Below are 14,223 nucleotides of genomic sequence, written 5' to 3'. Positions count from 1 at the left end.
AAAAGAAGCAAACTCCAGGCTCCTATGAGTAAGCACTGCAGGAAAGGACACACAAAGATCTCCCACAACCCTAAGAAGTAGTTTCAGTGAAAGCCCAATTTAGAAGAGGAAATTGAGGTACAGAGAGGTTAAGGTACACGGCTGGCAGGGTGGCCCAGCTAGAAGGTGGTTGAGTCACATGGAAATGCACATCTGTCTGTCTGACCCCAATGCCTTTGCTTCTTCCATCACGCCCCTGGCCGAGAGCCACAGAACAAACACAGGGCCTGGCTGCTCAGCCTCAGGGACCTCCCAGAGGAAGGGAAGTCCACCCACCCTCCTTGCCTGCCCACATTTTATTGTAAAGTTAACCAAGGCCCAGAGAGGGCCAGTGGCCTGTGGGGTCACACAGCCAGCTAACTCCGCTCTCCCACCCTGATCTCCACACGCCCCATTCAACTACCACAGTTTCCTGATTTTAGACGATTGTCATTAAGAGCTTTGTATGCATTTAACTGTGGAAAGAGCCCTTGCCCAATACCAGAACAAAGCAGAGAAAAGACCCTGGAGGGTGAAAAGGGTTCTTGGTAGGATTGATGCGAGAGGGGTTCGACCATTACCCTGGTTTCTGGAAAGAACAAATGATGGGCTTTTTATTCTTGTCTTTTTAATGAGAAAGCTTTCAAAACAAACTGGCGACTTCTCAGTGTGCCTGCAGCTGTCACCATCCACCCTTCAGCCCTGCACACGGTGGCCGTCAATGTGATCAGGTCCGTACAACTGACCCTTCTGAGTTTGGCCATGTCACCAGGCAGGGTTGTTCCACATCCGAGGGTGGCAGGGATCAGCCTGGTGGTGGCATTGTTGGGACAGGGTCCTGCCAGGAGGCCAAGTGTTGGCAGTGAGGGCTGCAGGGTAGCTGAGGCAGGGCCTCCCCTCAGGGGCTCCCCCTCTGCAGCAGGTGTCCCCCAGTGCATGAAGCCCTGGGAGTGGGTTAAAATGCGGATCCCGACTCAGGGATCTGGGTGGGGCTCAGATGCTGCATTTCTAACAAGCTCCCAGGGATACAAAGCTGCTGGTTGTGGACAAACTTTGAGGAGCAAGGATTTAGTGGATATATGCTGAGCACAGGGCCCTTTAAAAAACAACCTCTTTACATGTTGATCTTTACATCTCCTTTATATATCCATTTTGTACATTTTCCCTACTTCTGTCCTTTCCCCCTCCCATTTCAGTCATTATAGAGCTGAGAGCTGGCCATGGGGGTTTCTACAGAGAAATTTCCACTGCCTACATTTCCCTTCTCGAAGGTTGACTCAGGTCATAGTGCAGAGAGTAAGTGTAGGGGTGAAGAATGGAGGTGGGGAGGCCAGTGAGTGGGCCTTAGAGGTTGTCCAGGGCCGAGATGGTGGTGGCTTGGACTAGCATAGTGATGGGAAGGGAGAGAAGCAGAGGGATGCCACAGTATTGAGGTGTGGTGACTTGGGGCATGACTGGAATGAGGGGAGACCTGGGAGGATTCCCAGGGTGGAGGTGGGTGCCCCTGATGGGCATGTGGGGCTGGGAGGAGGGGGACTGGGGCAGGGAGGGGAGAAGTGGCTCTGGCAGGAGCACAGGACATGGGACACCCTGGGGTCAGGCTTTGGAGATGACCAGGCAGCAGACACCTAGCATAGAGCCTGGCACAGTGCTTCAGTGAATGTGCATGGAATGAGTAAGACTGAAGCTCAGGGCCCCCAGAGATGGCACAGCAGGGACCACTGGATGGGCAATTGACCCCATTGTGCCTGAGAGGCCCTGAGCCATTAAAGACTATTTGTGAACCCTCTGGGGCTGGCGGACTGGGCTCCTGGCCCTGGGGATGTGGCCGTGTGGTGGTCACTGGAGCCCTTCCTTTTCCTGTGGCCCATGCGACCTGGGAACCACGAAGCACGGATTACATGCGTGATGGTGGAGCTCACCACAAGGGGGCGCGCATAGGCTTTCTTTAGTTTTAATTTCAAACTCCCATGACAAATTTGGGATTTCTTGCGTTGCTGAACAGAGAGAAGCCCGACTTAGTCTTCACAAGTTACAAGGCTGACCCCAAGTGCTGCGGTGTTTCCTATTCTACCATGTTGCAACTACCCCCAGCCTGGGGAATACAGGCTAGGGTTCCAAGACCAACATAAAGGTCCTCATTCAACAACTCAGTTTGGATGGCAACCTCCAATGGCACAATAACGCAACACTCCCACTGGCTGTGTGACCTTGGGCACGTCATTTAACTTCTTGGAACCCAGCTCTCCTAGAATGAAGAAGAGACGATGATCATTCTTTTCACACACAGCTGTTGCGGGAAGTGATCAGAAATGGAAGCAGTACTATATTATTTTTTTTAGACGAATCCCTCAAATACCGCCCTGTGCTACTACCTCAGTTGGATTCTTCCAGCCAACATTTACAAAGTCCCCACTTGGTTCCTGGCCCTGTGCCGGCTGCTGGGGAAGCAGAGATGAATGTGAGGCAGTGGCTGCCCTCAGGTGCCCCCAGCCTGGGGGAGTCTCCCATGAGGATGGGCCCTCCCTGGGCCCAGGATTGTGAATAATGCCCCTGTGGTCTCACAGACTAAGTGAGGCCCACCCGGAGCTGGACTGAGTGTCCTAACTGCCTGCCCAAGGTGACAGGAATTCAGAACAGTGACCTCAGCTCTCCCAGGTGGAACTAGATTCCTCTGATACCTGCCCCACGCCTGTTAACACATTGGCATTAGGTTGACAGGTCCTGATGAGTGAGGCTCCAGTTCGCACTCCAGTGAAGGGATTTACAAGGAAGCAGAGTCAGATTGCTTCCAGAAATGACATGGTTTCCTGCAGGTCTGGGCCTTTGCCAAACCGTAATAGGAGCCATTGTCCACTCAGTGACTCGGGGCCTCCTGGACGCTGGAGCACGGGATGTGCTTCTCACTGAATGAAGTCCCCAGGAAGGGCTCCCCTCTGTGCAGACAGTTTGGTCTGCTTTCTTTTCTGAGGAAAGAGACACCAAGTAAGTCTGACTTTTCTTTGATGTCTGCTCAGCCAGGGAATGGCTGGAAATCGGATTTGGCTCTCACCAGCTCTTTGTAGGTGCCTGGTATCAGTGGCTCTTTCTGTCCCTTTTCAGTGGGCTCTGCTCACTTAGAAGTATAGCATGATGGTTAGGAGCACGGACCCTGCAGCCAGATGGTGTGGGTTCAAATCCCAGCTCTGCTACTTACTAGCTTGGTCATGTGACTTAACTTCAGTGTGGCTCAGTTTCTCCATCTGTGAAATGGGCTGCTGTGAGAATTAAATGAGCCCTTTCTGTAAAGCGTTTGGTCACATAATAAGCTGTATGTAACTGTGAGCTATTATGTATCTTCTCTACCTGTCTTGCTTCACCCTCTGTGGATGGGGATGCAATAGAGAGCAAGGGACACACACATTTATTTTTTTATTTTTAATTTTTTTTGATGGTACAATTCACAGAGTTTATTCAGATTTCATCAGTTACATATGCATTCATGAATGTGTGTCTGTATGTGTGTAGCTCTATGTAATTTTGTTTTATTGGAGTGTAGTTGCTTTATAATGTTGTGTTAGTTTCTACTGTACAGCAAAGTGAATCAGCTATACGTATACACTATCCCCTCTTTTTTGGATTTCCTTCCCATTTAGGTCACCGCAGAGCATTGAGTAGAGTTCCCTGTGCTATACAGTAGGTTCGCATTAGTTATCTATTTTATACATAGTATCAATAGTGTATATATGTCAATCCCCATCTCCCAGTTCATGCCACCGCCCGCCCCCCTTCCCCCTTGGTATCCATATGTTTGTTCTCTATGTCTGTGTCTCCATTTCTGCTCTGCAAATAAGATCATCTATACCATGTTTTTAGGTTCCACATATATGCATTCGTATAATATTTGTTTTTCTCTTTCTGACTTACTTCACTCTCTGTGACAGTCTTTAGTCTAGGTCCACCCATGTAAGGGACAGAAACATTTACAAAGCAGCATTATAGCTGAAGCGCTCTATGTATGTAATTTGTGATGCTCTGAGTAGCCATGAGAGGTAGGAACTCTCATCCTCATTTGATCAAGGAGGAAACAGAGGTTCATGTGGGGAAGTGCCTAATACTAGGTCACCTGTGCCGCCAAGAAGTACCCACACCTTCAGCCCCTAAGCTGGGGCATCTTCTCTGTCCTTATGTTCTCTCCCAGCCCCTTCAGCCTTCAGCTGCCTCTCAGTGCCCCCCTCACTCTAATCTGTCTGACCCGGGAGTCAGGAAAGACACTGGGGGCCGTCAGGGTAAATAACACTGACTGCCTAACAAACAGTCCTCAAATCTCAACACTTCCCACACGGGAGATTTCTTTATTCACATCACAGTTTAATGAAGGGCAGGTGTGGTGAGGGGGTCTGCTCCATACAGCCACTCAAGAACACAGGGACCTTTCATTCTTGCCACCCTCCAGGGGCTCAGAGCCCCCCCTGGATCCTCTGCGTTTTGTCAGTCAACAGAGGAAGAGCGATTGTGTAAAGGGGCTTTATAGGTAGAGACCACGTCTGCTTCATCTGAATCTCACCTCATCCAGGACACATGAAATATATGTTTGCTGAACTGAGGGGCTCATCATGGGGGAGCTTAGATGACACCTAACTCTGCCCAGGAAAGGTGGGGAAGTGTTCACCAAAAAGGACATATCTGAGTTGGGTGTTGAAGGATGAACAGGAGGTCTCTGGATAAGGTGGAGGGGAAGAGTATTCTGGCAGAGTGGAACAGCATGTGCAAAGACACATGGATAGCAAAGGTAAAGGGCCAACCTGGCAGGGTCACAGTGTGGGAGGTGGGCGGAGGGGAGATGAGGCTAGAGAGGTAACCAGGGCTGGAGTTTGAAGGTTCTTATTCCTCATTGTTTCCTATCCTTCAAGTACCAGCCCCAGGCCTCCTCCCCAGGACTCTAGGACATAGGGGGCCTCCCTCTGTCCTGGGAAGCACTGATGTTCAGGCCATTTTAGCCTGGAATGACTCAGCCTGACCCTGACAGCAGCCCAGTGAAGGAGGAATTATGATCCCATTTCTTATATTGTCTAATTGTTTATTGCTAGTTTACTTTAAAGTTTTTGAATTTTGTTTATTGAACTTGTGTATAGTGAAATTGCTCAATTCACTTGTAGATTCTTTTGGATTTGCAACACAATCATATTATGTGCATATATGAGTTTTATTTCTTCCTCTATAGTCCTTATACCTTTTATTTCTCTTCCTTACCTTGTTGCACTGGCTACGATCTCCAATAAAATGGAACCGAATCAGGGATGGCAAGCAGCCTTGTCTCTTTCCTGAGCTCATGGGGAAAACTTCCAAATTTTCACCATTAAGAATTATATTAGCTTGGGCTGCCATAACATAATACTATAGACTGGGTGGTTTTAAACAACAGAACTTTATTTCTCACAGTTCTGGAGGCTGGGAAATCCAAGATCAAGGTGCTGGCAAAAGAGGTTTTATTCTGAGACCTCTTCTCTTGGTGTGTAGGAGCTGCTGTCTTGCTCTGTTTTCACATGACCAGAGAGAGAGAGAGGTCTCTTCATATAAGGCCACCAGTTCTATTGGATTAGGGTCCCACCTTTATGATCTCATTTAACCTTCATTACCTTCTAAGGGCTCTATCTACATACACAGCCATATTGGGGGTTAGGGTTTTAACATATGAACTCCTGGGGAACACAATTCCATCCATAGCAAGTATAATGTTTACTGTAGATTATTTTAGTAAATATCATTTATCAAATTGTTTCCTTCCATTCTAGTTTGCCAAGTACTTTTTAAAAAACATGAATTGGCATTGAATTTTATCAAATGGTTTTTCTATACCTACCGAGATAATTTTATAGACTTTCTAGTTTATTCTGTTAATAGGATGATTTTATTATTGGTTCTCAACTGAGGGCAATTTTGCTCCCTAGGGGACGTTTGACAATGTCTAGAGACATTTTTGATTGACTCAACTGGTGCGTGTGTGTGTGTGTGTGTGTGTGTGTGTGTGTGTGTTACTGGCATGTAGTGAGTAGAAGCTACAATGCACAGGACTGCCCTTTACAACAAAGGATTATCCAACCAAAAAGGTCAATAGTGCCAAGATTAAGAATTAATCGGTGATTAATTTTTGAACGTTAAATCAGCCTTGCAATTTGGAAATAAATCCAACTTGGTTGTGATATAATATTAAAAAACCCTCAGGTGCTGCCTTTGCTGGAGATAGGAGGGGACATTTCCAGGAGCCTGAGGGGAAAGGCTGGTGGTGTGAGCAGGAGATTCCTGTGACCCCAAATCCTCAGAGCCCAATCAAGGGGAGTGGAGAAGATCCCAGGCCACCGGAGGGCAGGTACACCTGGAGAATAGGGATCTCAGTGCACGACTGAGAATTAGAGGAAATGTTTAACAGCATCACTGTGATTGGCCCCTGGGATCTTGGCAGCAATGTCTGAGCGACAGGAAGTGAGGTGCTGCTGGGCCGGCAGACAAGGGACAGAAGAAGTGGAGAACAGAGTGAGTCCCAGGGACCAAGGGGGCAGTGTTGGGGAGATGACATTCAACTGAGGTGGCTCAGGGAGACACAGGGCCCCGAGCGATTGCCTGGAGCACCAGCTGTGCTCAATGCTCACCTTTAGGGTCTGCAAAGTGTGGGAGGTATAGGGGGTGAGGCTGGCTTTAAGAACCAGGACCAAGTGGACCGTTGCGTAGTTTAAAATGTTTATCCTCTTGTGCTTGGTGTAGGCATCCATCCATTCCTCCTTCAGTCATGCAGTTCACATGTACCAGATCTCAACTCTGCATGAAGCCAGGTATGGGTTGTAGGGTTGGAAAGTTCCTGTCTCTGAGGAACGTGGTCTGGTCATGGAAAAATAGAGAGATTAGCTGGTACTTTACTGGGAGCCCCAAAGAGGGCACTCATCCAATCTGGAAACGCTTCCTCTGGAAAGTGATGCATTGGCTGGAATGGAAAGAGTGAGAAGGGCAAGGGGTGTGCCAGTGGAGGGAACAGCATTTGCAAAGGCTTAGGGGCAGGAGAGCATTCTGTTCCCTATGATTATGGCTGAAGCACAGAGTTCAGGGGGAAGGGGTGGAGGGTCTGTACAGGCATTGGTTTAGAGTGCCACCTGGTGGAGTGGAAAAGGTCAGGCTTTGAGTCAGACTGCTCTGACTCCTCTGTGTGGTCTTAGGCGAGTTACTTCACCTCTCTGAGCTATTTCTCTCTTTCATAACACAGAGATAACAGTTCTTTGTTCTTGGGAAATGTTTCATTAGGGATAATGAATAACTAAGAATTATTAATCAGAAAAATGAATACAAAATAACTAGCACATTGTCTGGCACATAATAAGCATTGAAGAGCAATTTATTTAATCAACTCCAAAAGGCATTTTCCCTCCAGATGTTCACATCTCTGATATGGGGAGTCATTGTAATGGTCTAATTGACAGCATCTCTTTCTTGGTGATACACAAACAAATGGTGTCATATGATTGATGACATCTTACTGTCAATAAAATGTGGTAATTTTTTGGGCTGTCCAGAATGGAGGTTGGCAAACTTTTCCTGTAAAGGTCAAGAGAGTAAAGGTTTTAGGCTTTGTGGGCCATATGGTCACTATCACAGCTACTCAACTCTGCCATCATCGTGCTATGGACAATATGTTAATGAATGAGGATGGTTGTGTCCAATAACGAATTATTAATGGACACTGGCTTTTGAATTTCATATAATTTTCATCTGACACAAAATATTATCCCCCTTTTGATTTGTTTCCCAACTATTTACAAATGTAAAAACTATTCCTAGTTCTCAGGCTGTACAAACACAAGAGGTGGGCTGGATTGGCCCCATGGCACCCAGACCATTAATAGGTGGTCAAGAATTGCTTTTTATCAATGTCTGTGCTTTATGCTTCTGTTACTATCTGGAAAGTTTCCAGATTTTTTCAAGCCTTACTAGAAATTATTTGTAATGATGCTTGGGGCTATCTAGAGGCAATCTGGAAACTCAGCTTGGGTAGACTGGATTCAGGAATGTTTTCCTGGAGGAGATGACCCATGAGCTGGGTTTTGCAGGATGAGTTGAAAGTGTGGTGTGGGGATGGAGGCTACCAACTAAAATGTGAAGTACCCTGTACATGTGAGGAGCCAGGCACGGCTAACAATAGGTTCTGGGGCAAGCAGGCAATGCGGAGAGGTGAGATTAGATCACGCCAAGCCTTGGACACCAGGCAAAGGGCTTTATTCCAATGCAGAAGTTCTTAATTCGAGGCTCATAAATTGTGCTTCAGAAGGTCTACGATTCTCTTGAAATTGCATGCAAAACTTTGCAAGGATGTTTATTTTTCTAGGGATGTCTGTGCCTTTGATCAAATTCTCAAAGGTGCGTGTGAGCCCAACTTAAAAATAAAATGAACACTAAAATGAATGATGAGCCATTTGCAGTAGACAGCGTCAGTCAGGAGACTACCTGCCTGGCTGTTTTCCCACCTCTAGGTATACACGGGGATGGGCCTTTGGTGGGCATTTCTTTGCTACATGGCCCCACTGCCTAGCCACAGTTGACTGATCCAGGGGTGGGCACCTCACTCAACTGATAGTCCCTGGGATTTTTTATTCTTTTATTATTTATTTATATTTTTGCTGCATTGGGTCTTTGCTGTTGTGCGCCGGCTTTTTCTAGCTGCGGCGAGCAGGGGCTACTCTTCATTGTAGTGCGTGGGCTTATCGCAGTGGCTTCTCTTGCTGCGGAGCACGTGCTCTAGGTGCTCAGGCTTCAGTAGTTGTGGCTCACGGGCTCTAGAGCTCAGGCTCAGCAGTTTTGGCGCACAGGCTTATTTGCTCTGCGGCATGTGGGATCTTCCCGAACCAGGGATCGATCCCGTGTCCCCTGCATTGGCAGGTGGATTCTTAACAACTGTACCACCAGGGAAGTCCCCTGAGATATTTTAAACCTAGACCCAAAGGTGGTAGCTGGTGTTGGTGGTAATAGAGGATAAGCCTCGGGAGTGGCAGGTGACCATGTTGCCCGTCCCGTGGAGGAAAGTAGTATGATGAGAGAATGAAACCAACATACCAGGAAAAGCAGAAATACAAAACCTCAAGTGAGAATTTCACTGGTATGTGAGTCAAGGCACCTTGGCCTCCATTCCTGCCCTTTTCACGGTTACTTGAGATGGTCCACTGCCCTAACATTAAATTGATTCTTTTTTTAAAAACATTTATTTATTCATTTATTTGGCTGTGCCGGGTCTTAGTTGCGGTATGTAGGATCTTCAGTTGCAGCATGCGGATTCTTTTTAGTTGGGGCATGCAGGCTCTTAGTTGTAGCATGCGGGATCTAGTTCCCTAACCGGAGATTGAACCCGGGCCCCCTGCATTGGTAGTGCAGAGTCCTAACCCCTGGACCACCAGGAAAGTCCCTAAGTTGATTCTTGCCTAACCTTAATCACGCTGAGTTTCTGACAAACTAAAGAATCCCAAGCAGAGGGAGATGGCATGATCAGAATAGAGTTCAGAGTGGAAACTCTAGCTGCCACGAGGGGCATGAACTGGACAGAGGAGGCAGGGCCAGCAGGGAGGCTGATGCAGGGTCTCGGGGAGAGATGAGGAGGCCTGGGGTAGAGCTGGCAGTCTCAGTGTGGGGAGGAGAGGGAATGAGGATGGGCACTGGGACCTCAAGAGGATGCTCAGGTTATGGCCACGTGGTGTTGGAAATTCAGGGCAGGGGATCTGGGGCTTAGAGGGGAGGTTCTAGGCTGCATGTGGAGATATATCTGCTTAGAAGTATTGGGTGGCCCAAAAGGTGCCTTCAGTTCTTTAAGTAAAAATAAAAGACACATTTTTCATTTTCACCAAGAACTTTATTGAAAAACGTATTCACCCTTTTGTTCCACTACCTTCTGCCATTTTCCAGGCAACTTCATAATTCCATCTTCCCAAAACTTTTTATCTTTTTGAGCAAAGAACTGTTCCAGGTGCCTTTTACAGTCTTCCAGGAAATTGAAATTTTTTCCCTTAAGAGAATTTTGTAAAGACCGAAATAAATAGAAATCCGAAGGTGCATTGTCTGGTGAATATGGTGGATGAATCAAAACTTCCCAGACAAGCTGTCACAGTTTTTGCCTGGTCATCAAAGAAACATGCGGTTTTGTGTTATCCTGATGGGAGATTATGTGTTTTATGTTGACTAATTCTGGATGCTTTTCATCGAGTGCTGCTTTCAGTTAGTCTAACTGGGAGCAGTACTTGCTGGAATTAATCGTTTGGTTTTACAGAAGGAGCTCATAATAGAGGACTCCCTTCCAATCCCACCATATACACAACATCACCTTCTTTAGCTGAAGACCGGCCTTTGGTGTGGTTGGTGGTAGTTCATTTCACTTGCCCCGCGATCTCTTCCGTTCCACATTATTGTACAGTATCCACTTTTCATCGCCCGTCACAATTTGTTTTAAAAACGGAACATTTTCATTACGTTTTAGTAGAGAATCGCATGCGAAAATATGGTCAAGAAGGGTTTTTTCGCTTAACTTACGTGGAACCCAAAATCAAAGCAATTAACATAACCCAGCTGGTGCAAATGATGTTCAACGCTTGATTTGGATATTTTGAGCATGTCGGCTATCTCCCGCGTGGTATAACGTTGATTTTTCTCAATTAATGTCTCGATTTGATCGCTATCAACTTCAACTGGTCTACCCGACTGTGGAGCATCGTCCAGCAAGAAATCTCCAGCAGGAAACTTCGCAAACCACTTTTGACAACGCTCGATCGGTCACAGCCCCTTCTCCACACACTGCACAAATCTCTTTTTGCATTTCAGTTGCATGTTTACGTTTCTTGAAATAATAAAGCATAACATGCTAAAAATGTTGCTTTTTTTCTTCCATCTTCAATATTAAAATGGCTACACAAAAATTCACCAATTTTGATAAGTCTTTTTTTTTTTATTGTACACTGCTATGACAGCTGTCACATACAATCTAACAAAATCGTTCTGAATGAAGTTAAAGACAACTAAGTGCTACTAGAGCCGTCTTACGGAAAAAAAACGAACGCACCTTTTGGCTCACCCAGTAGTAACTGAAGCCATGGCAGTGAACCAGGTTGTCGAGGACAACGCAGAAAGGGCCAAAGCATGCTGTGCTCCATCCAGTGTGGTCAGAGGACATCTGGTCACCAAAGGGGGTGAGGGGCACAGACCCCTGCCCAGGGCTTGTGGGGGGTGGCGCCGGGCCATATAGTCCTTCTCCAGGGTGGCGGTGCCCTCCTGCGCAGGTAGTGGAGAAGAGGAAGCCAGGGCACACTTGGCGAAGCACAGGACTAGGTAGGTAGTGATCGGTGCTTGCTGGGAAGAGAAGGGAGCACCCAGTCCAGGGTGGCAAGATGAACTGATGACTAAGTGAAGCCAGAGCTCCTGCCTCCACTGTCAGTGCTTTTTCCACCTCCCCTAGGCCAAAACGTATCTGGTCCAATCTCTTCAATTACTGATGTGGAAACTGAGGTCAAAGAGAGGAATGACTTGGCCAGGGTCACTCTGCAGGCTAATAACAGATTTGGAGTAAAATCAGAGCATTCAGGCCCGTCAGCAGCCTTAGCTACTGTCAAGGGCAACGTCTCATTGAACTGTTGATAAACCAGACCCAGAAAGGGTAGTGAGTGATTGCTTTGCTGCAGCTGGTGTCCTTGTTTGGGTGAATTCACTGAGCACTGATCACGAGAGACAGAGCATCTTAGGAGGGAAGTGGTGATTTGGTTGGAACGGGCTGAGGGGGAGGTTCTTATGGGACATCAGGCATTGGTTGCATGGGGCTGGGTTCGCACAGGAGGTAGGACCTGAGGCAGGAAATGGGGCATTTCAGAAATCCTGGGCTAGGGCTTCCCTGGTGGCTCAGTGGTTAAGAATCCACCCGCCAATGCAGGGGACACGGGTTCGAGCTCTGGTCTGGGAAGATCTCACATGCTGTGGAGCAGCTAAGCCCGTGCACTACAACTACTGAACCTGCACTCTAGAGCCCGTGAGCCACAACTACTGATCCCGCATGATGCAACTACTGAGCCTGCGCTCTAGAGTCTGCAAGCCACAACTACTGAGGCCGCATGACACAACTACTGAGCCCACACGCCACAACTACTGAAGTCTGCGTGCCTATAGCCCATGCTCTGCAGCAAGTGAAGACACTGAAATGAGAAGCCCATGTGCCACAATTACTGAGCCTGCACTCTAGAGCACATGAGCCACAACTACTGAGCCCGTGTGACCCAACTACTGAGCCCACATGCCACAACTACTGAGCCCGCGCTTAGAGCTTGTGCTCTGCAATAAGAGAAGCCACCACAATGAAAAGCCTGTGCACTGCAACGAAGAGTAGCCCCTGCTCGCTGCAACTAGAGAAAGCCCGCGTGCAGAAACGAAGACCCAATGCAGCCAAAAAATAAATAAATAAAATTTATAAAAATAAATAAATAAAACAGTATGATCTTTATTAAAAGAGAAAAAAAGAAGAGAAAGAAATCCTGGGCTAGAGGGAGATGATTCCAGAAGAGCCTCTATATACCTGCAAAGAAAGCGCTGACTCTATGAACAGAGTCTAGGATTTCTATTAGACTCGGCATGGAATTAGTGAGTCCAATTCAGAGGAGGAAGGAGGAGAAGAAAGAGAATTAAGCCTCGGAATAGAGTCCCAGAGCCAGAAAGGACTCCCAACTTTTTATAGGTAGGGCAACGGAGGCTGAGAGGGGACAGAGACTTGGCCAAGGCCACAAGTCACAGTCAGGACCCAAACCAGCCCCTCCTGTCTGTGAGGGCAGCTCTCTTCCCTCACGCCCCACGTCAGCCCATTGAGAATCATTCTCCCCACTGACAGGAGGGCTTGCTGTATCTTTCCCGGGATCTCTGGGAACAGCTGGCTCTTTCCCAGAATCTGCGTCCTTTTATGTGTCTGTTCCCAGAGGTCATCCTGGAGTCAAGGCTGCTGCCAGCTCTGCATCCACAGAACTTTGTTTCAGTTTCCAGACAAGATTTCCTCCCCTGACTGGCGACCATCTTCCCCATGCTCCAGGGCTGCTGGCCCAGTCTCAGCCCGCCCAGAACAGAGGCCCCAGAAGAGCCCAGGGCCGTCTCACTTGGGCAGAAAATGCCTTCCAAGGAAGCTGAGGCCTTGAGGTTCTAATCCTTTTCTTACCCACAGACAGCAGTTTCCTTTTTTAGAACATGAACTCAGAGGACGCAGCTCCTTGCCTCTCCATGAATAGACTATCTCCCAGGCACAGAATTCCAAGAACCCAGGGGGCCACTAGAGACAATGGCCTTTCAAGGTTGACTGCAGGGGGAGAGCATGTCCCTTGTAGGGTGGCTTCAGCTGGCTCTCAGAGTCTGAAAACTTCATCCTGGCACCAAGTCTGGAATCTTGAAAATTTCCCACAACCCCACTCACCCGCCTTCAAATCATCTACACTTATTCATTCTGCCCTTCATTTAACAAGTGTGTATTGAGCACCTACTACGTGTCTAGCCTCTTTGAGGCACTGGAACTTTTTGGGCATATCAGATAAAACCGACAAAGATCCTTATCCACCCTATCCAACAAATCCATATTTTAAGAGGGGAATGGTTAAAAGAGACCTCTGTACTATTTTATATATTTATCCAGAGGCAGGAGATAGAGAGCTTTGGCGTTGGGTGGACCTGAGTTTAAACCTGCTCTCTTCTCTGATCTTGGGTGGCTGTTTTAACTTCTCTGAGCCTCAGTTTCCTCAATGATAAAGTGGAGATAAAAATTCCTACTTTATCCTCAGTTGGCTAAATATTGAGTTACCATATGATCCAGCAAGTTGGCTCCTAGGTTGTACAGCCGAGGGAAATGAACTTGTACACGAATGTTCACAGCAGCAGTATTTATAATATCCAAAAAGGAGAAACAACTCAAATGCCCATCAGCTGATGAATAGGTAAACAAAATGTGCTGTATCCATACAATGGAATATTATTTGGCAATAAACAGGAATGAAGTACTGCTACGTGCTACAACATGGATCAACCTTGAAAACAGTATGCAAGTGAAAGAAGCCAGACACAAAAGACCACATGTTATATGTTTCCATTCATATGAAATATCCAGAATGGGCAAATGGATCAGTCGTTGACTAAGACTGGGGGAAATGGAGGAATTAGGAGTATAATGGTTAAGGGGTGCAGGGTTTC

The 14,223-nt window shown here is 47.2% G+C and overlaps 1 non-coding gene across 1 annotated transcript; it reads right to left on the bottom strand.

Moving 5' to 3' along the window:
* Window positions 1–9,361: 9,361 nt before the first annotated feature.
* Window positions 9,362–9,434, bottom strand: TRNAG-ACC (transfer RNA glycine (anticodon ACC)). The gene has a single exon. It is a non-coding gene; the product is annotated as a tRNA-Gly (tRNA).
* Window positions 9,435–14,223: the final 4,789 nt, after the last annotated feature.

Source organism: Globicephala melas, chromosome 1 (assembly GCF_963455315.2).
Source record: "Globicephala melas chromosome 1, mGloMel1.2, whole genome shotgun sequence".
NCBI classification, from domain to species: Eukaryota; Metazoa; Chordata; class Mammalia; order Artiodactyla; family Delphinidae; genus Globicephala; species Globicephala melas.
Note: the sequence above shows the minus strand (reverse complement) of the source record. Positions and strands in the feature narration are given on the sequence as shown.